At 44.0% G+C, this 27,277-nt stretch overlaps 1 protein-coding gene across 1 annotated transcript in view; it reads right to left on the minus strand.

The window, feature by feature from the left end:
- Nucleotides 1-27,277, minus strand: part of CELSR3 (cadherin EGF LAG seven-pass G-type receptor 3) — a 786,585-nt gene that overhangs the window by 314,551 nt on the left and 444,757 nt on the right. The window lies entirely within an intron of this gene.

The following is a 27,277-nucleotide window of genomic DNA, read 5'->3' on the forward strand; positions in this document are numbered from 1 at the left end:
TGTTTGGTACTGTAGGTAAGTAAGTTACCTTAGGAAAATAGGTATGGTATGTAAGCTAGTTATGAAAGGTTAGGCATGGTTGGTAGGTTAGGTGTGGGAGGCTAGTGATGGGAGGTACTTTAGGTTAGGTAAACTTGATAAAGTATGTTAGGCAGATAGGGTAGATTAGTTATGACAGGTAGGTAGGTTTTGTGGGTTTGGTAGGTATGATATCTTAAATATGCTAGGTTAGGTATTGTATGTAAGTTAGTATGACAGGTAAATACAGTAGGTACAAAAGTTATTGTAGGGCAGTTATGCTAGGTAATGTGAAGTAGGTTGACTAGTGCATGTTTGGTAGGTAGGCTAGGTATACTAGGTAGCTATAGGAATGACCAAATTAGTTTCTGTACAAACAAGTTTAAAGCCTGGAATTCTTGAATATTCTGTTTCTGCACTTAGGTAAGGGTTCCAGCATCTTTGTCAAGGTGCAGCATCGCACAAAAAGCCCGCTGCCTAGCTATCAGCGTTTTCTTTATCAAGGTGCAGCATCGCATAAAAAGCCCACTGCCTAGCAATCAGCGTCTTGTTTGTCAAGGTGCAGCATCGCATAAAAAGCCCGCTGCCGAGCAATCAGCGATTTCTTTGCCAAGGTGCAGCATCTGATAAAAAGCCAACTGCTTAGTAATCAGCGTTTTCTTTGTCATGGTGCAGCATCTGATAAAAAGCCCACTGCCTAGCAATCAGCGTCTTGTTTGTCAAGGTGCAGCATCGCATAAAAAGCCCAGTGCTTAGCTATCAGCGTCTTCTTTGTCAAGGTGCAGCATTGTATAGAAAGCCTGCTGCCTAGCAATCATCGATTTCTTTGCCAAGGTGCAGCATCGGATAAAAAGCCCGCTGCCTAGCAATCAGCATGTTCTTTGTCAAGGTGAAGCATTAGATAAAAAGCCCACTGCCTAGCAATCAGCGGCTTGTTTGTCAAGGTGCAGCATCGCATAAAAAGCCAGCTGCCTAGCAATCAGCATCTTCTTTGCCAAGATGCAGCATCGGATAAAAAGCCCGCTGCCTAGCAATCAGCATCTTTTTTGTCAAGGTACAGCTTCGCATAAAAGCCCACTGCTTAGCAATTAGCGTCTTCTTTGTCAAAGTGCAACATTGTATAAAAAGCCAGCTGCCTAGCAATCAGCATCATCTTTGTCAAGGTGTAGCATTGCATACAAATCCCACTGCTTAGGAATCAGCGTCTTCTTTGTCAAGGTGCAGCATGTCATAAAAAGCCCGCTGCCTAGCAATCAGCGTCATCTTTGTCAAGGTGCAGCCATCGCATCAAAATCCCACTGCTTAGGAATCAGCGTCTTCTTTGTCAAGGTGCAGCATCTCATAAAAAGCCAGCTGACTAGCAATCAGCGTCATCTTTGTCAAGGTGTAGCATCGCATAAAAAGCCCGCTGTCTAGCAATCAGCATCTTCTTTCTCAATGTGCAACATCGCATAAAAAGCCCCCTGCCTAGCAATCAGCGTCTTCTTTGTCAAGGTGCAGCATCGCATAAAAAGCCCACTGCCTAGCAATCAGCATCTTCTTTGTCAAGTTTTTTCAAACAGGACTGAAAAAAGGGCGTGGTAGGACCCATTTAATGTGCAACTTTCATCATGTAGTACAACAAAGGAGCAGATGTTAATAGCTCACAACAACCTGTGACAACAGACTAGAAATAGCACCTACCAAACCAGAGGAAAACTACACAAATAAAGTACATGATGCACATCTATTTTTAAACAAGCATTGGCAACTTTGTGTAGGTGATCGATTGAGGAGTTTGTGTTCGTGGTAGTAAGGATGACTGAACGTGAGAATAAGTCAACGTTTTTTGGGTGACTGCACAGAAGGAGGAATAAGAGAATGACTAGATAGATAATTAATTGATACATGGATGAATGGAGAATGAATGCATGGATAGATAGATGGATGGATGGAAGGCGAATGAGTGCATGGATGGATGGAGAATAAGTGCATGGATGGAGAATAAGTGCATGGATGGATGGACAATGAGTTCATAGATGGAGAATGAGTGCATGGATGGATGGAGAATGAGTGCATGGATGGATGGAGAATGAGTTCATAGATGGAGAATGAGTGCATGGATGGATGGAGAATGAGTGCATGGATCGATGGAGAATACGTGCATGAATGGATGGATGGAGAATTAGTTCATGGATGGATGGAGAATAAGTGCATGGATGGATGGAGAATAAGTGCATGGATGGATGGAGAATGAGTGCATGAATGGATGGAGAATAAGTGCATGAATGGATGGGTGGAGAATTAGTTCATGGATGGATGGAGAATAAGTGCATGGATGGATGGATGGAGAATGAATTCATGGATGGATGGTTGGATGGAGAATGAGTGCATGGATGGAGGGATGGATAGAGAATGAGTGCATGGATGGATGGATGGAGAATGAGTGCATGGATGGATAAAAACAGGTTACACCAGATCTTGCAGGCAGAAGTAGAATTATCTCAGTAAAATAGCAGCGATGACCTATATCCTGTCAGTGAAATTGTTATACTAGGATAGGTACGGTCGTGCTAAGAGTGCATATAACAGATTACGAACTACTAACATCATACCGCCATAAGCGTTACTCCAGAGGAGAACGCTGCTGTGGCGAGACGGCCTACAATCTGCTAAGAGTTACTACCATTACGTCAGTATATACACTTAGCACATGTTCACATTGGAACCATCAATAAATTAATACAATACTTATTTTTTGATTTGCCCCATTATGCGGTATCTTTAGTGCATTTTTAGATTTGCCCCATTATGCTGTATCTTTAGTGCATTTTTAGATTTGCCCCAATGCGCTGTAATCTTTAGTACATTTTTAGATTTGCCCCATGATGCTGTAATCTTTAGTGCCTTTTTAGATTTGCCCCTTTGCGCTGTGATCTGGTGCATTTGTAGATCTGCCCCATTACGCTGCAATCTTTAGGGCATTTTAAGATTTGTTCCATTCCACTGTAATCTTTAGTGCATTTTTTAGATTTGCCCCATTAGGCTGTGATCTTTAGTGCCTATTTTAGATTTGCCCCATTATGTAGTAATCTTTAGTGCATTTTTAGATTTGCCCCATTGTGCTGTGATTTTTAGTGCATTTTTAGATTTGCCCCAAAACACTGTAATAATTACTGCATTTTAAGATTTGCACCAAAACACTGTAATCTTTAGTGCATTTTTAGATCTGCCCCATTGCGCTGTGATCTTTAGTGCATTTTTAGATTTGCCCCAAATCGCTGTAATCATTAGTGTCATGCCCTTTAGGCTAGTCCTGTCATGTATACTGCTATTTTCATACATTGTCCTATCCACACGACAATAACGTTTCCAAACAGGTGACCTTTTACCTAGTAGCTTGCTCCTGTCTCTTCGACACCAGCCTTTTAATATTCTATAATAATTCGTGTACCTGACGTTCATAAACATGTCCCAAGGCACAGCAGAACTATTCTGTATAAGGGTCACCACTTTTTTCATCCTTGGCCAACAGCCAGCTGTGCATGTTCGCATTTATTTGGAAAAACATTTATGAGATTTTCAAAACATTTATGATTGTTTTCAAAACATATTGATTCTAGAAGAAACCCTGGAGTGACCAATCTACTATATAAGACCCCTACAAATAAAAGGAGAATTCCTTCCACGCTGACACGGGGTCCTGCATGCTGAATCTGCGACATGCAGCGGTATGACAATCCTTGCGGGGTGTCGTCCTCGGAGCATCGACATGGTTCTTCATTCTCTACCATCAGATGATGAGGTTGGAGCTTCCCTAGGGGATTCTTGGCTACATACACATATGCACATATACATGCTACACCTACATATCTAGGCTAGGTACACTTATGCAAAATTATGTTGGGCACGTATTTTAGGAGTACGCAAATGCTACTGTTTTATCTGAACTGTTTATGTTCATTTTTTTAGCACTATGGTAGAAATGTATCTACTGCTTACCATATTAGCACTTGCGATTTCTTTTGTATGCTTCAGTCTCCTGATTGTCGCAGCAAATATGTTTTACACAAGATTGTCGCTGGACTAATAAATACTTATTGAAAACGTCCCACTCACCATCTTGTGTATTTCCTGAGAATAAGCAAGCACGAGTGACTGAACGAAACGTACTGTACTGTTTTCCACTATCCCTGAGGAATCAGGGTTTGTTATGTTCAGTGGTTACCAGAAACTACCTACATCACTGTAGAATACAGGGGGGTGGTAGTGGCACTGTAGAGCTAGCTGGTCCAACGGCTGACATATCCTGTGGGAGTGTCCGGAGTCTGTTTGTACACCAATTTCTCAGTTTAGGTAATCTAAAGCGCGCAGGTCCTGGGGATTCCTAGGAACTACACGACATTAGTGCATTTTTAGATTTGCCCCATTACGCTGCAATCTGTAGTGCATTTTAAGATTTGTTCCATTACGCTGCAATCTTTAGTGCATTTTACCTTGGAGTATGTACAGACAGAATCCGAGGAAGCAAAGAATAACAATCAACATTGCAGTGTTTTCGGAATAATGGCACGAAAGAAAATGTGCAATGTACAGCAGTGCAAAGCAGATGCATCTTAATTTCTACAGTACTGAACATGAGGGATAACCATAGTGGGTGCACCAAGGGACCTCACGACAATGAGGTGGGTTGAAAAGGGATGGAAGAGTGTAACCCTGCAGGCTGATTTGGAGGACTCATCGGTCTGATGCAATCTGTCGCCACCCCAGGAGAAAGTGTTGGATCTACGAGCTGGTCGTGAGCTGCTAAGGGCTAGCTGAAGCAGCTTGAGGGATGGTTGCTGCAAGGCTGGTGGACTGAGCGACTGAGAGGATTAGTGTCCACTCTAACCCGCACACTGTCTGCCTGATCTCCATCCCCTACCCTGAAAGGACTGGGGCGCTTTCTGTGGAAGAAGATAAGTTGACTCTCTATAGAATCCCCTAAAGGGACGGGTTTGCTTAGGGAATTGCCTGGTAGGAGCCGAAAGGCCCAAGGAACACAATGTGGCTTAACTTTCCTTACAGAGTTCCAGGGAGGAAACCACCTTTTGCCCAACAGACAAGACCTGTCAAATAGCATTTACATAGGGCAGCCTGGAAATTCCCAGAAAAAATTATATTTAATCCACTTATAGTGACAGAGGAGCACACTGGTGCTGATTGCTGAGCCTAACCAATCAATGGAGTCATAGCCAGACCGACTTAGCTGCATCATGGCCATGCTGAAATATCTGTGTAATGGAGGCCTAAAGCTTTATAGGGCCTGCCCGCAAAATCTTGAAGACCATGTCCCAAAGGGCGTCCGTATCGCAGCCACACAAACAAGTGGCGTTGACTGACCTCAAGGCTAGGCTGGCTGGTGAGAGCATTTGTTTCCCGAATACTTCAATCCTTCTCGACTCTCTGTTGGGGGAAGGAGTTGGGATTTACCTTGCTGGTAAAAGCTTAAACCACCAGACTCTCAGGAGTGGGATACTCAGTCAGGAAATCAGGGCACCAGACTATGGCGTCTCTCAACCTGCCTGTTCACTGGTGGCATAAACAAGCCTTTGCCCCCATGACATTTAATGTATCAGCCAGGGATTCATTAAAGGACAAGTAGGGCTCAGAAGAAGTCTCCCAGGTAGCTGCACCTCTGTAAAGACACTAGTTCTGACCTCCACAGATGGTAGTTGTAGATCCAAAACCTCAAATGCATGTCTAAATACCACAGGGAAGGAAGCACTGTTATCTGTCAAGGGTCAGGGGGAATAATCAAGCCAGGGATATATCAATCCCACTGGCCTCTTGCAAGTCCATATACAAATTGTCGTCATCGTAGTATGGAGGTAGCACATCCCAACCATTAGCATTGCCATCTCCAACTGTCCGCAGGCTCTGATCAGAGCCTGAACCATAAATCTGGTGGAGAAGCCGACGGGGGCGCCACAGCAGGGGGATGTTTTGTCAGAATCAAATTCCATTGGGACCGGGCACGTCAATGTGCATTCCAGGAGCAACCTTCTCGTGACACGTTTGGCTGAGAGTCAGACACCGGATCTGGCACAGGGTCTTTCTTTAAGAAGTGGTGGCATTGCCATCGGCATTGATGTCAAAGGGACTGATGTGGCACACATATTTACAGTGGAAAGGGAGTCACCACTGATGCCAGTGCGGAACCTGAAGCGGGTTCATGGGGCACAGACGGTACGGAGGATGGATTCTCCGGTGGTAAACCCACTCGAGAGCCCTGCGGAACCTAGAGGCTCAAATGTGCACCATAGGCAACCGGAAGAGTGTCAAAGATACGCATTATGGCTACTGTGAAGGCTTGAATCTGTTGCGCCATCACCGATGACCTGGAGAGCTTGGGATGCATCGGACCCAATCTCAGAAGTAGCTTCTGGGTAGATTAGAAACGAGAAGGGGTCGCACGTTGATGCCCTTGTGACTTCTCTTGAGGCAAAGAGTGGAGGGATAGGGACAACTCCCACTTGCATTTCTTGTGTTTCTGCTTCGTCTTGGACCTGGATTACCGAAGACTTTGAATGCGACGATGACCTGTTGTACGAATGGTATCAGGACCAGGAGCAAGTCCGCAATCTAGACTTCGAGAGGGATCGAGGTTTAAGAGGTTTCTTCCAGTGTTCAGAGGATACACCTTTGCTTCTCGGATCGCGTTTGGGTTCATGTATATTTTGATATCTGCTTTGAACAGCTCTATCAGGCTTGGAATGCTTTGATGTTCAGTGGTTCCTATTGTGTGTTACACATTCAGCCAGTCCTGGTGTTTTAGCCAACAGCACTTTACAGCCAAACTGACCAATACTGAAAGCAAAACATGTCCCACAAAGGCAAAAATGCCAGGACTAGCAGGACTAGCAGAACTTGCCTCATATTATCGGTCCACCTGGCAGCTACAGACACCACACGCCACACCAAACCTGTAAAATGTTAGCAAAAGACACCGGAGAAACCCTGGTTCAAACAACCATGCTATACAAAGATGCTTGAGGGACTCTCACAACATTGGCACACTTGGAAGTAAGTTTAATACAGATGGGACAGACCAGATTTGAGGAAAAATGTGTAGGGCTGTGACTCAAAGCAGGAACAACAGAGTCCACAGGGCAGCACACTGCTCCCAGTGAGATGTGAAATCACCACGTGTTGTCCTACCAACCTGACTGTCTCTACCTCTCCCTGGTGTCACTGCAGGGGTGGTTTTTAAAGTAACCGGTCCAGTTCATAAGAAGCTGATTGTGTTTGCAACAGGTTTTTGAAGAGTCAGGTCAGCATCTAAAGAGAAACCTACAGGTTTGGCCTAGGAGGAAAATACAGCTTTCTTCTGGTGCGAGAGGCTGTCAGTTTTGAATGTTTGTTAGAGTGGAAATGATAATGGGCCTAATGTACAGAAGGGTTTCGCTGATTCTGTGTCTATGGAAAAATGCATTCACACCCGAGGATCAACATTCAGTTGTATTAGGATTCAACTTTAGGTAAGCTGCAACTCTCTTTTCCAAGAGCAGATCTATTCAAAGTGATGTTCTTTTCCACTGTTTTTTGCTACTGAACAAGTGGGATGAACAATTGACTGGAATGGCTGAGATTAGCATACTATTTGATTTTAGTGAATAAGGTACTCAGCTGCCTAGGGAAGCACTGATTTAGACTCTGAGAAAGCAGGTTGTGTGTTTAAATAGATGTGTTTAGGATATTTTCTGAGTGTTGTCGAGCCAGCCTGAGATTGTAGTAAGTACCACTTTTCCTCTGCTGTGTGAACAGATGCTTTACTTTTGATTGCTTACAAATACCACGGGCTGATTGATGGAATTTCATTATTTTCCACTCCAATGGTGCCACTATGGCTACGTCGGAATTTGTTCTTTCTCTGAACAGCTTTCTGGGTTCTCCATGTAGCTTAAAGAAAAAAAAAGTTCACGACCAGCTTCCAGGGCTTCAATAAGTGCAGAATTTATAAGTCTTTCCCATTCCTGGAATGGATTTTTCTAGGTTTTATGAATTTCGGTGTGAAGGCACAAGCTTGCTCACGAATTTTCAACTCAAGATTTTGCGATATCTGGCAATATGCATATTATGTAATGTTATATTTGCTTCATGGCAGTTCTGCTGAAGAAGAGAGCAAATCTAGGGAATGGGGAGTGCAAAGGGCCAAGAAAGTAAGTAAGAACTGAAAAACAAAGGCTAGATTAGTAGGTTGATACAATAAGATAAAGGTACAATTTGAAAATGCCTGCATGCACAGGAAGGAGCATTTTGTCCTTAGGCTCTGTCTTGAATGTCTCCTAATCTAAGGTACATAAATAAGAGGGAGAGGAGGAAATAAGTCTAGGTCGCCCACCTTAACAAGTAATCAAACCATAAACCCAAAGTATCGGGTTCCAAGACCTAGCTTTTAAGAATGGCTACTGGCCAGTACGGCCAGTAAAAAGCCAAAAGAAAGGAAAATTCCTTTCTTGAGTCCCCTCACTCACCAGGGTTTCCCCACAGTGACATGCTTCATCATTGGGGCCATCCCAGCTCTCTACGAACTGGGGCGTGCTGCGACTTGCGGAGTTACGTAGGAGCACTATTCTTGTGGAAGACTATGTGTGGTGCAATGTGTGGTGGAGTGGGTGTAAGTGGTTAAAAATACTGTGCTAGTGGGCCTCAAACAATTCTATTCTCACTCCTAGTCAGGTATGATTAAAAATGGGGTTCACACTGTGTACCTATCTGTAATGAGAAGGAAGTCAGTGTATGGTCGACATGTTTCAAGCTTCCCCTAGCTTTTCCTCAGGCCCGCAGAGGGACCAGCCCTGTGTTTGCCACTCCTGTATACCTTAATAGGAAAATAGAAATAAAGAAAAATAGAGAAACTGGCCAGTAGCCATTCTTAAAAGCTAGGTCTTGGAACCCGACACGTTGGGTTTATGGTTTGATTCCTAATCTAAGTTGTGAGTCCTTCGAGAGCACCGCCCTTCCAAAGTATGACACCTTTGTCATACAACACTCTCGGCTGGACCTTACCTTCAAATAAGAATGGCCTCAGGGGTGGCTCCTGCATTTGAGCGGAGGAGCATCGCCCCACAAGCACCAGAACTGAAAAATAGAATGGAAATAACGTTTATTTATAACCATTTTATTTTTCAGCAGCCTGTCCAGAATTGTCAGGGCGGGGCCATTGGTGCCGAGAGGCAGCAGTAGGGAGCGGTGCGCTAAAGTTTAAAATGTGCATGTCTTGCGATGGTCAGCCAGACATGCACATGTTAAACTTCTCTAACCCAGATGTAAGCGCAGGCCTCCAGTGCTCCCGAGAGCGCTGAGTGAGGCCACTCCCCCCATCCTGGCACTTCTCTCATGCTGTGAGAGCAGCTCCAGGTTTGGGTAGTGCAGTTTCCTGGGTCTCGCACTTCGAGAAGACACCCAAGAGAGGAGGACGTTGCTCTGGAAGGTATGTCTATTTTATTAGTATTTTTCTGTGCCTCCCTCCCGCCTCACCACACTCAAGACATGCCAGCCACCACTGGGCCAGATATTTGTGCGCAGAAGCTGGGACTCCGAAGTTGTGGTTGAGCATAGTGTGTTTTAATATAGGGAGAGGAGTTGGCCTAATGTCTACGGCAGTCAACCTCGAATCTGGGGAACTGGGTTTGAGTCTCGGCAATGAAGCTGAACATCCTGTGATTCTGGGCAAATCACTTAATCTCCCAGTGCCTAATAAAAATGAATGTGTCCTCATGTAACGCAACTGGTGCTATGTAAAGTGCTCTGATACCTGATACCTTCAGACATGAGCAGGATTTGTGTGGCTGGCTTTAAAATCGCCATGTTGAACCATTTTTTAGAGTCCCTTATCTCAGTTTTTCAACCAAGTGTGCACAGTTATAATGTAGCAATGTTCAGGTTCTCAATTATATTTTTATTGCATTCTGCTATATATTTATCTACTCTATAAGTAGAAATCAGTTCCACAGTCCAGTCTGTTGTTTTCCCTTCAGCTCTGCTGAAACCGTTACATTAAATATCCCATAAGGCACGCAATCGACAAAGAACAGTTTAATGTAGTTCCGTCTATTGAAGCCCTCAGTTTACACCTGGATTAGTATATTTTACTAGGATTTCAAGTATAAACAGAACACATTCTCTATGTAACTGTTAAAAAGATAAAGTCCAGAACTTTACCTATAGGATTAGTTTGCAGTTTGAAGAGTTCTCTATATCAACATGCTGTGCATTCTTCGGCCACTAGTGGTTAGGTCTAGAATTATCTGAATATGTGACGTTGCAACGCATGCCATTACATTGCATGCCATTGCATCGCCAACTTTTACATCGACTTTCAGTCGGGGGAGCGCTGGAAGTTGGAATAGATTCATTTTCTATTCCACCTCCAGTGTGTGCAATAGCAGGGAAGGTGTTGGAGTTAAATCCAACACCTTCTGCCCACTGCTGCACACCTTTTTCGTTGCAACGCCATGCGATGTAATGGCATGCACTGTAACAGCTGCGTAGTAAAGCCTGTTTCCCGGATTATCTTTCCTCTAGTCTCTTTTTTATTTTTATTTTGTGTGCTGTCAATCTACCTTAAGTGATATGGCCGTGCTCATGTGACCTTAGGTGTTAGTATGTCCAAGAAGCCCCAGTGAATGGCCGCCATCTTCAGATTCGCTTTTGTGCCGTCAGGAAGCAAAGGTCAGAGTTTCAGACTGCCAAAGCGGATTGGACAGAAGGCGCTGACAGAACATTGACGGAGCACAAGGCAAACAACCAGAAAACTGGTAGTCACAGACAGGATCGCAAAGGAACGTCAAGGAAATGGTGAAAACACAGAAGAAACCTGAAAAATCCAAAGAGTGTACCTTGTGGAAACCCGGTCTCGTGGGTCGGAGAATGCACAGCTAGGGAGTCGGAGTCACTGAGGCGAATGGAGAACACCCCCTTTCATTTCGGTCCAATCGCTACCATAAGTGAGAACATCAAGATGGTAACAACTACCGAAGGATCACAGCTCTGAAAGGCTGTGAAGAGTACGCTGAGATCCGGCTCAAGACACTCAAGGTGAGAGGTAACCAAAGGTGGGCGTATTACGCGATGATGCAGACAGAAGACAATTCCAGACCCAACCAATAGATGATGGAATGATGCACAGCACGTAAATCCAGAAAATAATCATGTTACAACATAAAGTGGGACAATCCCGGACACCAATTCACACCACCACGACACAAAGGCAACAATCCAAAAACTTCAACTGTACTATAATTCACCTATCAAAACTACCACAATCAATTCCGTTCACCTTGCTATAGACAGCAATGTCTGCAGGCACAGTCTCCCATCCATTTTACCACCCTCTGTAGCCTCTTCCAACTACCAATCACCTAGCCGGTAAATCAATTTTTATAATATTCAGACACAAAATGGATAGGAAATTCTCCTGGTACAATGATAACCTTAACTCTGAACGCCGCTGTCTTAGGTCAGCCAAAAGGAGTTGGAGAGCCATACCCTCCACTGAACACCTAAAATATCTTAGATCAGTCAGGAACGCATATAACAGAAAAATCAGAGTTAAAAAAGCTGATTTATTCAGAAACCAACTCAACCAAGCCAAAAACAGTCCCAAAAAATTGTTTGAAATCGTTAAGCAACAATCGCTCAGCGCACCTAACCGGCATAACCATGGTAACATCATTCCCCCAACTGGCGAGGAATTGGCCACTTTCTTCTTGGAGAAAACAAAAATCATTAAAATTGATCATGAATCAAAGAGGGTTCTTCTTACAAAATCAGGGACAGCTTCTCCACTCTCCTCCAGGGGCCTAGACCTGTGTGTCCCCCGGAAGATGTGCCTAAGAACAATGCCTTCTGGCATTCCTTCACTCCTCTCAGTGAAAGTGACATTTATAACATTCTTCTAACGCTCAACCCTTCTAACCACTTCAACGACCCACTACCACATCCAATCTTCAATGAAATAAAATCGGCCATTCTCCCACTATGGTCTAAGACTTTTAACGCCTCTCGACTGTAAGGCACTATCCCTGACTGCCTAAAAGTAGGACATTCTAAAAAAACCTAATGCAGATAGTTTATACCTTAACAACTTCTGTCCTATTTTTAACATCCCCACTCTGGCGAAACGTCTAGAAAAATGAGTGCAAATTCAACTCTGCACACACATTGAGACCTTCCAACTCTTGGATCAACATCAGTCTGGTTTCCTTCGAGGTCAAAGCACTGAATCTGCACTCATTCACATCATGGATGGCATTCTAAAAATGCTAGACCATAATGAATCATGTCTTCTGATTCTCCTTGACCTATCCTCTGCCTTTAATACTGTTAACACAACAGCTTTCTATCCACTCTAGAACAAAGGATGGGACTATCAGGGCCTGTACTGCAATGGTTTACATCATTCCTACACAATAGAACCCAAAGAGTCAAGGTAAATCAATCACTCTCTCAGCCCTCCGCTGTCAATATGGGGGCACCTCAGGGGTCCGCTCTTTCACCCATTCTCTTCAATTTATTCTTGGAGCCACTTGCAAATGCTCTGAACACTGCAAACATTCTTTATCACATGTATGCAGATGACACCCAGCTCTATCTGAAAATATCCTCCCCAGAAGACTTCATTTCCCAATTTTCCTCAACTCTACCTTGTTAAACACATAAAACCGGGTCAGTGATAACGATCTTAAGCTCAACACTGCCGAAATGGAATTGCTCCTCATCACTCCCCCTAAACACACCCCGAAAGATCGAACTCTGGATGAAGCAAACAGCCTTCAACTGTACACTTCACAAATATTAAGTCCGCTAAATCCCTCTGAGCCACTCTCTGGACAAGCACCTGAATATGCAGAATCATATCATCAATACAGCCAAGGGAGCTAATCACCAAATGAGTATTCTAAGAAATCTCAAACCATTCCTACCACACGATTACTTTAAACTGGCAGTCCAAGCTCTTGTATTGCCTAGACTAGACTACGGAAGCTCCACCCTTTGCGGTCTTCCTAATTGCAACACTGCACCTCTAAGGAATTCCCTTAATGCTGCGGCCAGACTGATAACCGGTACTAAAAGAAAGGACCACATATCTCCAGCCCTAAAATCTCTAAAATGGCTTCCGTACGAAGCAAGACTTCTGCTAAAGATCGCGTACATTACTCATAAAGCCCTACACTTCAAAACTCCCATATATCTGGCGCAAAAGCTTGAGGTATCAGAGGAGTGCAGAACCTCATGAAGTGCAAACTCATTACTACTGAAACCACAGATTTTCCAATAAAAGAGAAAGAGTTACAGAGCCTTCTCGGGCATCGCCCCGAAGATAAGGAACTTTTTGCCTCCTGAAGTCTGTCACATCTCATCTACCTCTTCATTCAAAAATGAAGTGACACACACTCCACACAATACCACTCAGTACCACATAATTATATGCTACATAATTACACTGCACTCAATGCAACATACACTCCAAACAATACCAATCAGTGCCACATAATTACACGCCACATAATTACACTCTACTGAATGCAACACACACTCCTCATAATACCTCTCAGTGCCACATAATTACACGCAACATATTTACACTCTACTCAATGCAACATACACTCCAAATACCACTCAGTGCCACATAGTTACACGCCACATATCTACACTGCACTCAATGCAACATACATTCCAAATACCACTCAGTGCCACATAATTACATGCCACATAATTAAACTACTCAATGCAACACACACTCCACACAATACCACTCAGTGCCACAAAATGATATGCTACTTAATTACACTGCACTCAATGCAACATACACTCCAAATACCACTCAGTGCCACATAATTGTACGCTACATAATTACACTGCGCTCAACGCAACATACACTCCAAATACCACTCAGTGCCACATAATTACACACCACACAATTACACTATCTACCGATCGCCCTCACTCTATCTATTGCCCTCACTCTATCTATCGCCCTCACTCTATCGATCTACCGCCCTCACTCTATCTGTCTATCGCCCTCACTCTATCACCCTCACTCTATCTATCGACCCTCACTCTATCGCCCTCACTCTATCTATCACCCTCACTCTATCGCCCTCACTCTATCTATCACCCTCTATCTATCTATCGCACTCACTCTATCTATCTATCGCACTCTATCTATCTATCGCTCTCACTCTATCTATCTATCGCCCTCAGTCTATCTGTCTATCTATCGCCCTCACTCTGTCTATCGCACTCACTCTATCGCTATCACTCTATCAATCTATCGCCCTCGATCTATCTGTCTTTCTATCGCCCTCTATCTATCTATCGCCATCCCTCTATCTATCTATTGCCCTCCCTCTATCTATCTATCGCCCTCTCTCTATCTATCTATCGCCCTCCTTCTATCTATCGGACTCACTCTATCTATCTATTGCACTCATTCTATCTATTGCATCACCACAGCTTCACTCAGCACCACCACAGCATCACTCAGGGGCACCACAACATCACTATACGCTACAACAGCATCACTGAACGCCACAGCATCACTCGTCGCCACCACAACATCACTCCGCGCCACCACAGCATCAATCTGTGCAACCATTCAACAATAACTGATTCAAATATGTTCTCTCAATGTTTCAAGCTTTATTACAAATGTCACAAAAAGATGTTAATATTTCACTTCCGTTCTTGGATTTTCTTCACAATAAAATACACTGAACATAATCTTCACAAAAGTTATTTACAAAAGTTTAAGCTATTGCCATTCTAAATTACAATAACTTTTATTTAAGTATTAATTATTTAAAAAAATTAAAAGCCATTGTTATTTGTAATATCAATACATCTAAGTCACGTAAATACAACACATATTGCATTACAAATGCTATAGGTGTCACATTTGCGAAAGTTATAATAACTATTGGCATTGTAAATGACAAAGCTATTCATTTAGCTATTTTCAAAACCAACACATAAATAAAAAAATTGTCATTTACAATACCAGTAGCTCAAACTTTCCTAATGCGAGACCTATTGCATTGCAAATGCTTGTTTCTCTCCTGTTTCTGTTGCTTTTCCTTTTAGACCTTGCATAGACAGTGCATGCGCTGTCTCTTAGAGACATTTTTGTTTACTATTAGTGGGCTTGGTGCCCTCCCGTTACTTGCCATTGGTAGGCTTCAAAGCCACTCTCAATTGCTTACTTCCTGCTGGTCATTTCTGAGGTCGACACTTCCCTCTTCTTGCATGTGACCCTCCCCTAGAGCATGGCCCAAGTACCTATGTCCTTACATTGCTTGAATTTTTGGGACCTACTTTTTTTTGCGGAGCCTCTCTACAGACTATATCTTTCCTAGCTGCCTCTGTTGTTCCCTTGTTGTCTTAGGCTGTTCAGCCTGACTTCATGCCCCCAGGAGTACTCGCGATCTGCAAACAGGCTTTTAAATCTTGATTTTATCTTGTATCATTTGCTGTGCATTCAAACACAGAGGTCAAATGTCAGGCTTTGTATTCCCATGGAACCTGGTGTTTACTTTTCATTCACTTACTTCAAAGTGATAGAATTTATGTGACAATTCATACAGGTGAATACCCTTATTTTTCCCATATTTAAGAGTTTTTTATAGTGCTGGCTAAACCCGATGCTATCCGTAGATTTTCAACAAATAACGCTTATAGACCAAACAGGTGAATCGAACAGGAAAAGGCAAGGGTTGAGTACCATGGTGGAAAAAAGCAAGGAGGGGTACAAGGAGATCTAAAGGTTGAGTCTATGTCTTTGTGGGTGTTTGGTGTCCTGCTAGTTGAGATGTTAGATGAGGACGAGATACTTTAGCTGTCTTTTGAAGCTCAAGAAGGAGGGGTTAGTCCTGATATTTACTGAAATGGAGTTATAGATTTTTGGGGCATTGCTCGGGAAGGAGCGTGCCTAGGTTTTTTTAATGTTGAGGTGAGATAAGCTGGTTTCCCAGTGTGAAGGGCTTTGTGAGTTAGACAGGCCATTATAAAACTGTGGCAATTGAGTTGAGTTGTAGTGGGTGGTGAGTTCGGTTGCTCAGAGGTTATCTGAAGTGGTGGCGGGAGTAGTGATCTCTTTTTATCTTCTAGGTCTGCAAGGGGAAGTTGCCTTATGTTTCTCGACTAACGGAAGAGTTTTATGTGTGCATGTTTGTTGTTGGCAAGTATTGTTGTAGTGAAACAGAATGATGTGGTGATCTGACCAGTTAACAGGGAGGATGTTGTCAATAGGTAATGTTTCTTTCTGAACTATGATAGCATCCAGGGTAGATCCTTTGCTGTGGCTTTGCCCTTTACAAAGCTCGGAGAGATTTTACTGCATAAGATGTCCTTCAAGGATTGGATTAGAGAATTGCTTTCCTCATTCCAGTGAAGGCTGAGGTCCCTAGGATGGTGATGCGAGAGGACAGGCTGAAGGATGTTATCTTTTCTAGCACACAACATAAATGTACTGTGCTGATATTTCAGAAGGCATCAGAATGAGAACAGTAGAAATAAAGCACATATTTATTTGTAATTCTGAAGTGTGGTGGGAACACTTATTTTAATAGATCAAAACAAATCAATACACAATACAGTTCATGATGACATTTCCACACATTAATTGTGTGCAGTGAAACTGTATGTCTGTGCAAATGTAATGGCCATTTTCAATTGGAAATGTGTTGTCTGGAATGGCAGTACGCTACCACACCAGGCATACTCCACACTACTCCACTCCACTTTACACTACTCCTCGCTACAACACTCTACACCACATCACTCCAAAACACCCCGCTTCACTCTATGCCATGCGACTCAACGCAACTGCACTACATACCACTCAACTGTGAGACACTCAACTACACGACTTGCCACTCCACTCCAAACCCTTCTACTCCACACCACCTCACCTAAATCCACCCCAATCTCCCCCAACCCAATATACCCCACTCCAATATACCCCACTGCACTTCACTACAATATACCGCATTCCACTCTAATCTGCCAGTACAATCTACCATACTCTAATCCACCCAATCTACTCCACTCCAATGTACCCTACTGAACTCTAATCTCCCCCCACTCTACTCCACTCCAGTCTACCCCACTATTCTCCACTCCAATCTACCCCAATCTCGCCCACTCCACTCAACCCTACTCCAATCCACCCAATCTACCCAATCCAATCCACTCCAATCTAGCCTATTCCACTCTTCCCCAATCTACCACGACCTACTCTACCCCAATCTACCCCATTCCACTTCAATCCAATCTATCTCACTCCAATCTACCCTACTCCACTTCAAATTAACCCACTCCACCCCAATCTACACCACTCCACTCCTTCCCAATCAATACGATTCCAACCTACCCCAATATATACTTCACTACACCGTACCCCATCTGCCCTGATTAACGACACTACTAGCTACCGCAATCCTCCCAAATCCACTCCTATATACCCCAATCCACCCAAATCTACCCCACTCCACTCTAATCTACCCTGCTTTCTACTCCAATCTACCCCACCCAACTACAATCTACCCCACGCCACTACAATCTACCCCACTCTTCTCCATTCAATCTACCCCACTCCAGTCAACCTCACTGTATCCCAATCTACTCCACTCCACTGTAAACCAATCTACCCCACTCCATGCTACCCCACTACACCCCACTTCACGCTAGTCCAAGCCAACCTACCCAGTGGTCGAAGTGGGAGGAAAAAAGTAGGGGAACTGTGGGTGGAGAATCAGAGGGTGGAATTAACCTGAGGATTGGGGCAGTGGGCCGAGTCAGAGGTGTGGCCAGAAGGAGTAAAACATACCAATTGTTTGTATTTGTTTTCCATTTCACTGACCAGTTATAGCTCATTACGTTATTTAATTCAAATTGACATTAAAATACATTCACAAACTGGGATACGTATCCAATCACAGAATAACCCAAATACCCTTCAAAGTGCTACCACAAGCCATTTGTCTCTCAGCCGTGCAGTTTCTGTCATCAGCGCTTTTCCTCCCCTTTTCCGCAAAAGCAGTACAAACATGAATGGCAAAATATCATACTTTGCAAATGTTTTCCACATAATTATGGCTCTGCCATATTTGCTACATAATACATCATCTGCTGCATTATCTGACGCTTTTAACTAATAAATTGTTTGTAGCTCAAACGGATGAAAAGTTACTAAAAATGTGACTTGTGTTGCTGCGAAGTGAAGGCCCCTTTCAAAGGTTAAGTGGTTACCTTTATCACTGCTACATTTGTATGTTGAACTGTTACTAACGAGTCAAAATATTTGCAGAGACTGGTAGTATGTGTAAAAATAATAAAGTATCAGGAAATATACCGCATTACACTAAAGGCTTTTTCCTGCTGCATAATTTAGTTAACACTGCAGCATAATTTTGTCCGCAATTGCTGCATAATTCCAGCAACTTCAAAGCAGACAGCACATGTTAAAAGTGCTTGTGCATGAAGCAAAGAGACTGTTAAGTTTGTGAACTTATTTTGGTGTGCGTTCAAATCCTGCATTGCCGAGCCCTGAGGAGTTGCAGCTACTACTGCTGAAACTATGGAGGTACCAATGGGTGAGGCGGACCGGCATCAAGGGTCCTGGGACCTCAGGGACAGAGTCACTGTTGCTCTAGGGTATGCCTGCCGACAAGACTGGAGGTGAACTTCAATATGGATTGCCTTGGAGATTAACCCACAAACAACCTAACAAACCTATGGGTCTATCAACTGAAAATCTAATCAGAAAATTATATCTCAGCAACTCATTGGTATACTGAGATGAAATCAGAGAACAGGATTCTGACCCAAGGAGTCATACAGAAGATGGTTAACCTCGTGTTGGCAGAGTGAATAACTATATTTGGATTCCCATCAATATCATGTGTGATCAATATTATCATATGGTCCTCCGTCCTGGGTCTTGTGTCTCTAGATCACCGAGACAATTGCAGTACCCTTCACGGACTCATAGTTCACATGTACCAACATCTAGACAACCATAAGAATCTGATCTGACGGGTAAGTGCAGTGCAAAAAAGAAAAGTGCGTGAAATATAAAGGGATAGAGAATCTCATTATAGTATTTTAATCAGCCAGAACCTCTTCCTAATTAAAACCAAGAACAGCGCAAAACATTATTCATGCAGTTTAACAAATATCTGCATAGGGGCCAACATGTTTCAGCCTTCACGGGAAATGATCCCAAGGCTTTCGTCAGGGCCTCTGTTCTTCTATCGATGCGACTGCAAAAAACTAGTGTTGGTGAAAAAAACTCAATCAGTAGAGAAATATTACAATGATATATTTCTAACAGTAAAGGATATAAGGCTCCATAAACTGTGACTTCTCTCCTCTGGCACCTGGTATCTCTGTTGGATCTGTGGAGGAAGAAGTAAAATAAAAACACTGTACACGAGGAAATAACCACCTAAAAGTAAAAGGACCGTTCCTTTACTTTATTGCCCTGAATATATGTCTAACTATAGTACATATAACCACTCACCCAGTTTGCCCGGGGAAGAGACCTCACCTCGTCCTGGACCTGGCTCAGGCGTAGTGAGACCCCGCTCTGAAAAGCAAAAGTAAACTGGAACTGAACATGGGTTGAAGGACTCACTAGTCCTATCTAATCCCACTCCTAACATATACCAGTGAGATAGCCTCGCTTTTCAGTCTGACTCTGTGAAATTTAGATCCTACTCTCTAGGACATCAACCCTCCCTCCACATATCTACTGCTCCTCTCATTTTCAAATGCTTCATAAATAAAGGAGACCCTCATTAGACCTCCATTATACACACAAGATGGTCTGTGTGTATCTGTCTTGTCCATAGCCTCGTAGTTCTCAAAAAGGCTTCTAAAGTAAAGAGATAGAGGGCCAAAGTGACCCCTTACCTGTCCGGCGTTGCCTCTGGCCGTGGCTGAGACAGGGGGAGGTGAAGAGCCAAACAGTAACGCTCTATTTGACTGGTCCCTGGATAGCCCCTCTACCAATCCGATGTAGTTCTTTTGTAATTGAACAGATGTTTATGTAAAAGTTCTGTTCAAAACCCAGAGCGATATCTCTTGTTCACATCTTATAGCCCAAGTTTGCTGAAACCCTCGTTTAATGCATTTTTTACAGAGACACTTACTGTTTTGTGAAGAGGCCACCGACTGCACAGCGCACTTCCTGCTACGACCTGTGAGGCTCCCTGCCTACGACTCGCCACACCCGCTTCGCGGGCGCCGCTTCGCAGGGGAGCCCCAGTCTTGGCTGCTGTCTGCGTGCACAAGTGAGGACCTCGGCGGAAAGGCGGTAAGGGGCGTGAGGCACCAGCGGGGCTGCGAGTGTGCAGGGACTTCATCTCCCAGAAGTCCCTGCGAGACCACGGAAGAGCTTCCGGTCCGCTCTCCCTGCTGGCCCGCCCCCCGCCCATCTAAATCCATCAAAAGTGCGCCGGCAATCCCTGCCCAGTGGGACACTTACTGTTTTGTGAAGAGGCCACCGACTGCACAGCGCACTTCCTGCTACGACCTGTGAGGCTCCCTGCCTACGACTCGCCGCACCCGCTTCGCGGGCGCCGCTTCGCAGGGGAGCCCCAGTCTCGGCTGCTGTCTGCGTGCACAAGTGAGGACCTCGGCGGAAAGGCGGTAAGGGGCGTGAGGCACCAGCGGGGCTGCGAGTGTGCAGGGACTTCATCTCCCAGAAGTCCCTGCGAGACCACGGAAGAGCTTCCGGTCCGCTCTCCCTGCTGGCCCGCCCCCCGCCCATCTAAATCCATCAAAAGTGCGCCGGCAATCCCTGCCCAGTGGGACACTTACTGTTTTGTGAAGAGGCCACCGACTGCACAGCGCACTTCCTGCTACGACCTGTGAGGCTCCCTGCCTACGACTCGCCGCACCCGCTTCGCGGGCGCCGCTTCGCAGGGGAGCCCCAGTCTCGGCTGCTGTCTGCGTGCACAAGTGAGGACCTCGGCGGAAAGGCGGTAAGGGGCGTGAGGCACCAGCGGGGCTGCGAGTGTGCAGGGACTTCATCTCCCAGAAGTCCCTGCGAGACCACGGAAGAGCTTCCGGTCCGCTCTCCCTGCTGGCCCGCCCCTCACCCAAACCGCCACCTACTTAATAGCGTTTCACTCCCGCAGTGCGGGACGCAGCCCGGGCTAAGACTGGGCAAAGACAGGGCCGTTTGAGGCCGTTAGAGTACGGAAGAGTCCGGTCCGGCCCCTTCCTCTAATAGCTATACTCCCGCCTCCCCAACACAGGTATCTATAATCAGTCCGTTTCCCCTGTTAATCCGTCAACGTATTAATCATTTATTTAGCCAGTCATTCACTGTAAAATGAATACTAGAGCTACAAGGCAGAAAAAAACAAAAAAGACCGGTATAGCCGAACAACTTCTAGGTCCTATGGACGATTTTCTCTCCAAAGCTAATACTTTTATAGACCAGAGTATTAGTTTAATCGAAGGTAGAGTCTCCACCGATTTGGCGATTGCACGTCGTTCATCATTGGGACTAATTGCTAAAGCAAAAACTCCTGAAACACAGCCAACCTCAACGCTAACGGCGGCGACTACGAATAGACTTAGTCTACCCAATAACGTTGATTTGTCAGCATCCCAAATTTCTGTAACCCTCTCAGAATCTGACCTGGAGAATACCCCCGATATATTTCCCGACATAACACCTGAAGAAACCAGACAAATGAGAGGAAAACGGGAGGGGGCGGTAAAAAAAAGGATTGCAAAGAGTAATTTAAATCATACTATAACCTCTTTAACGTCTAACCCTCCGACAAAGGTCCCTAGCCCAAATGAGTTGGTGACTTCTAACCACCCCGCTCCCCCAATTAATAACGTGGTAACAATCCATCACGTACCGCGTGACCTCTGTGATACCTTAATGCCTGATCCAATAGCCACATTAAATCCTGGCAGTCAAAGAGAATCAGCAAGACTAATCACAGAGGTAGCTTTTCTCCTAAATTCTCATATTCGCCCTCTAGAATCAAGACTCAGTAATATAGAGAGGCAGTTAACTAAAATCATTGGTTTCTTACAAACCACACCTCCACAATCCCACACTAAGCCTCCGTCAAACCCAGAGCCTATTCTTCCTACATCTAAAAAAACCGTCACTGTACCTCCCCCAAAGCCCACAAAGCAAATCACACTAAACCTTCCGACAAATAATCCCATTCCACAAAATGTAGCTTCCACGCCCACGGTTATTCCCTCACAAGCTGGCTCCCAATCAACATCAACTGCAAACTCTATTCCCCCGAAAACCCCTGCTTTAAAAACACCTACAACAATAAGCACCAAGCCACCCCAAACAAAAAATACCCCGAGGGGGACAATTGACCAACCACCCACTTTTAATTTACCACCTGAGGCTACTCCTTACGTGGTGGTTATGACGGGGGTTCCCGAACTCACTGGTGAGGGAACCGAACCAAACTGGTCGTTAAAGAACAAGGTCCAGTTTTGGCTGAGTACAAACCGTCCCGTTCCGCCACTTTGGAAAAGTAAAATAGCCTCAGTGTCCCGGACCCCGTGGGTGGGATATAGAAAAAAAACAATACGAGGAGACTGTATAGTTATCACATTTGAGGACCCCACCATAGCTGAATATATATGCTCCTGGGAATGTAACAACTTTCCCGGAGGTATTGTAACAAGACCCCTGTCTTACTTCTACCCGAAAAGGTTTAACAATAATAGCCACCAACGTAAGTTTGACAACTTCTGGAAGAAGCCAATTCCCCAACCATGGGAGCTAGAATCAGCGGCCAATAATAATATAATGCGATCCACCGAACCTACCAACTTTCGGTATCCACCTAATCGGAGCTTCCATCAAAGAGAAGTCCCCTGGCAGATTGTGGGCCCCCATAATAGATTTCGAAGTTGGGAGCACTGGGAGAGACCATCCTACCAAACGCTTGACCCTAACTACGAAGTCACTAATAATGGGCAACACTGGTTAGGTTTCCCGACCACGAACAGGTTCAGCGGCTTGGAAATGGTCGATTGACAAACAGCTTTACCCCCAGAACCCTTGCTAACTACGGCGGCATCCTCACATCTAAATTCAACGTCCACCCCATCTATACCACATAAGCATAAGGATGTACATGATTGCGGACCCACTCAGCTTCCCATGGTTTTCTGGAACGTTGCCGGTCTTCGTAATAAGATCGAAGACGGATCGGCAGCGGTTTTTCTGAAGGGCTTTCAATTCATTTTTCTCCAGGAAACATGGTCAACGGCAGCGCTCCACCTACTGGGATACAGGACTTTCACATCTCCTGCCCTTCCTAGCACTTCAGGCAGACCGAAGGGAGGTCTGGTAACTTACATGGCAAACACCATTGCAGACTTAATGATCAAGACAGACCTTCATTCGAATTTTCAAATTCTTACCTTCTCTGTAGGGAAAAAAATCCATGTTACTGCAGTAAACATATACAATAACCTGGATCTAGAAAATTTTGTGAACGTTCTTGACCAAATTCAAAACAAAATAACGGAACACATTCACCATAAACAGAAAGGGGATACTGCTCACATAATTTGGGGCGGTGACTTCAATTTGCACCCCTGCCCCATTATCGAAACCTGTGGAATAGTAGACGACTCCGACAGCCCTTTAACGCACTTTATTCATTCAGAAGCAGGATCCGCGATGAACAAAGTAATTGCAGACCTGGACCTGCAAATTCTGAATCCCACACTACAATCAACTGACATGCTAGAGCCTACCTATAGAGGAAGGGGCTACGAAACAACAGTGGATTATATATTAGTTACAGAAGTTTTAAAATCGCAACTCGGACCACTTAAAATTTTAGAAAATTGCCTCAGTGATCACTCAGCGCTAAGTCTAAACTTTCAAATACATATCTCGATTTCCCCGATGGTAACTATAGCCAACACTCTATCTCAGAATAGGCTTGTGCTGAACAAAACCAATGGCTTTACAATCAAATGGGAGAAAGTGGATCCCAATATTCTAACGAAGAAACTAGTTACTCTTGCTTACAAAAACATTGAGATCTGTCTTGATCCTCAAGCAGAGGCTAAGCAAATACTGGAAAACTTCAACGCCATTATAGAACTTGTCAAAAGCCTATTAACCAGAACTTTCAAACAAAACAATAGGAAGACCATAGGCTGGTTCAGTCGAGACTGCACGAAAGCACAGTCAAATCTGAGGAAAGCTCTTAGGGAACCCAACAGAGATGCAATAAAGATCCAAAATCTCAGAAGAGAATACTCTACCATTAGAAAGATGAGGAAAAAGGACCTAAAATCATCCTTGTGGAAGGCCCTACATGAGAGTGCTCTCTCGAAGAACTCCCAGGCTTTCTGGAAAATAGTTAAATCACCTTTTCTTTCCAACTCAATTGGACCAAAAATAGATGTGGCCATAGACGAGGCTACTTGGACAAGCCATTTTTCGAAAATCTTCCAAACTACATCTAATAGAGGTTTGCATCAGTCTAGCTGCAATCCAGTCACCTTCCCTATTCATCTAGAAATTGACCTTCAAGATTTCGAAGAGGCGTTATCCTTAAGTAGACCCGGAAAAGCCCCTGGCCCTGACGGGGTCCCCGTCGACCTATTCAAATTCCTTCCCGACTTGTGGATTCCAATAATCACGAGGGTCTGTTTTGCAACCATGGAACTTGGACTGCTGGACTCATGGTCTTCGTCAATAATGGTTCCCATCTTCAAGAAGGGGGACAGGCAAGATGTCAAGTGCTACCGCCCAATCTCCCTTCTTGACTCTCTGGGCAAAGTAGTTGGTAGAGTCCTCCTTGGCAAGCTGCAACAGTGGGTGGCTGACGAAAAAATCCTCTCAGACCTACAGTTCGGCTTCAGGGAGGGTTTTGGAACCATTGAGCAAGCCTTAAACCTTTCTTTGCTCATTTCTAAGTACACATTGGCAAAATCAGGTTCTATCTTTATGACATACGTGGATCTCTCCTCTGCATTTGACTGTGTCTCACATACCAAGCTCTGGTCATTACTAAGTAAGATGGGAGTAGATCCTCCTCTCCTTGACTTTTTAAGAGAACTCTACAGCGGGGCCACAGCGAGAGTGCGGTTCGGGACAGGAGGAGAACTGACAGCACCATTTAGGGTAGAGCGGGGAGTGAGGCAAGGCTGCGTCCTCGCCCCCTTTCTTTTTTCTTTATACACCAACGGTCTGGAAGAGTGTATGTTGAAGGGGGGAAGAGACCTCCCAAAAGTAAAAGATCGCCTAATCCCCGCCCTGCTCTACGCGGACGACGCTGTCATTTTAGCCCGAACTCCAATTGAATTACAGAAATCTTTGACTAAATACGCAGATTTCATGGCAGCTCTGGATCTGCATATTAATGTTAAAAAAACCTTTTCTATGGTAGTTGGTGGCTCAAAAAAACCCGCAAAATCCATCTTTTTAAAAGACCAAAAAATTGAGAGAACCTCGCAATATCCCTACCTGGGTATCATGATTGATGATGCCCAAAATTGGAAACCGGCGGTAGAAGCCAGGAGGCATCTTTTTAAAAGAGCGAATATGGCCCTAATGAAATTTTCCAACAAACTAGGGAAAAAACCACCAGTGGAACTGTTGCAAATATATGCGGCGAAGTGCCAATCCACAGCATTATATGGTGCCGGGATCTGGGGCTATACAAACACTGTCCCAATCCAAAAAGAGGAAAATATCTTCACGAGATTCCTTCTGTCAACACCACGAGGCACTTCCATCTATGCCTCGCATATAGAATTGGGAATCCCATTTATCGAAGACCTGATAAAAATCCAACCTCTAATGCTTTGGAGAAGAGTTTGGTTATCTGATGAAAATAACCTGACAAAAAACATTATACAAGATGTCATGGAGTTGGACCATGCTAAAAAAATTCCTTGGATTTCTTATATTAGAAATTTTTTACAAGATCTGGGATTTGAAAAATACTATTATAATCCAGAACTAATGAAAGAAATCTCCAAAAAAGATCTAAAACAGGTAGCATTGAGTCACTTGGATTCCCTGAGACTAACAATGCTGACTACAAAAAAATCTGTCATGCATGCAATTACTATTCAGCAGACTACGAAAATTCAGCTATATCTCACCTTAGGGATTTCCACCTACGAGAAGATGCTCCTAACAAGGTTCAGGTTGAACTCATTTTTCAGACTGGTGACCTTCCCCGAAAAGAACAATTGGAGTACTGATATGGTACTGTGTCCTTGTGACGAACATTCTCAACAGTCCACTATCCATACCGTACTTTTTTGTAAGTTTTACCAACCGCACCGAAAAATTTGGCTTATTCCCCTATTGAAAAAATGGGGCCACAGACAATGCCGCCCAGCGTTGTTATCACTTCAATTTTTGGACTCAGAATGTACGGTATATCATGTATTAAATTTTTTAAAATGCATCATGAGACACAGAAACAATCTGTAATTCTGTAACCTTCCATCTTCTGATAACTTTTCTAAACTGCCTCAAAAATAATTTGGCCGAGCTAAGAAATCAAATGTATAATTCACCTTTTTTTAAATTCAATGTCTTTTAAATGTATTTGTTGTCTTTTATGGCTTTTCGAATTGTAAAAACCGAATAAAGATTATTATTATTATTATTATTATTATTACAGAGATCGAAATTTTTTCGAAAATAACACTCGATCGCGTGATCTCGCGATATTGTCTTGGACTACAAAGTGACGTCATAGCGTCAGAAATTGTAGTTCTAATCGCCGTTTTAGTTGATTATTGTTATGGTTTATATAGTTTTTTGTTACACTTATTCAGGGATAATGTGAGTCTAATCCGCTAGCCTTATATCAACGCGACTACCAATACCGAGTTTTAAACCGTCTCGGTACATGACGGTAAAAGTTTCGTGGTATCGCGGGGCTTGTCAGAACTACTCGGTGACGTCACTGTGTCCCCTTCTGTAGTTCATCTTCCATATAACTCATCGCCGCCTAAACCTTAACAGGACTACCAGGTGAAGTCATGGCGTCCTACCTGGTAGTTCTATTTCCTAGCTATGCCCAAACTCAAGAAGGGCTTGTATGTCCCAGTTAACAAATTGGTTAGGCATTAGTAATTGGAGTTCAAAGCATACTATCCAGGTCCCGTGTTGGCGCTACTATTATTCCATACTGATCGTCTACACTATAAAAGAGAGGTGAAGACCCTCGAGGGGCACGCAATGCCT

The sequence above is a fragment of the Lissotriton helveticus genome, chromosome 9, assembly GCF_964261635.1.
Source record: "Lissotriton helveticus chromosome 9, aLisHel1.1, whole genome shotgun sequence".
Classification (NCBI taxonomy): domain Eukaryota; kingdom Metazoa; phylum Chordata; class Amphibia; order Caudata; family Salamandridae; genus Lissotriton; species Lissotriton helveticus.